The 811-nt window shown below is 36.3% G+C and overlaps 1 pseudogene; it reads right to left on the bottom strand.

Annotated features, from left to right (window-relative positions):
• Positions 1–365: 365 nt before the first annotated feature.
• LOC120780210 lies at positions 366–568 on the bottom strand (annotated as a pseudogene).
• Between the last annotated feature and the right edge of the window lie 243 nt (positions 569–811).

The following is an 811-nucleotide window of genomic DNA, read 5'->3' as shown; positions in this document are numbered from 1 at the left end:
TCGCGACAATGGCAAAAGCCAAAAATCATAAATTGCACAACTTTCTGGTGCTTCTCGCAAAAATCTGCGTCGATATGTATTCACGACCATACGTATACATACATACATATTTACGCATGTTTGTAGGCGAAGCTGCTACAGCGGCAAGAGGAGACAATCGGCGGCCATTATTTTACTTATGCCATAGAAATTCTATTGCTACGAATATGGAAATGACAACGAAATAATGCAAATATGCATATTCCTAAAGGTCATTAATTTCTTTGAAAAAATGAAAGAAATGAATGATCCTGAGAAGTATAGTCTTAACTTTTCAACGGCCAACGCAGAGCATTTCAACCAAAAGGAATTTATTCATTAAAATCACCACTCAGAAGTCGTTTTATCCGTTGTAAGCGAACGATTTTCGAAGAAACATCATTTCTAATATGCCACAAGACAATACTAGAAATGAAGTTCTTTAACCTCACGCTGTCAGGTAAAACGATATACCTCGTCATCGCGGGTCGATTGCCAAAAAATGTAAATGAAGACTAACTACAGAAATGATTCTGTAAAGTATAGCTTTAATTTTTCAACGGCCAACGCAGAGTATTTCAACCAAAAGATACGCAAAATAGTTGAGAATTCGCAGAAATGAAAGACAAACGAAAGAAAAAGAAGCATAACTTCAATAATGCACAAGCATACAAACATACATATGCGCACACATGTGAATATGTCACCAACCAAAAATTGAAACATTGTTCTACAAAAAAAACAACAACAGCATGAGCATGGCAACATTGTGTTGTTGGTAGAAAAGCCGAGC

This window comes from Bactrocera tryoni, unplaced genomic scaffold (assembly GCF_016617805.1).
Source record: "Bactrocera tryoni isolate S06 unplaced genomic scaffold, CSIRO_BtryS06_freeze2 scaffold_232, whole genome shotgun sequence".
NCBI lineage: Eukaryota > Metazoa > Arthropoda > Insecta > Diptera > Tephritidae > Bactrocera > Bactrocera tryoni.
The sequence above is the reverse complement of the archived record's forward strand: the minus strand, read 5'-3'. Positions and strand labels throughout refer to the sequence as shown.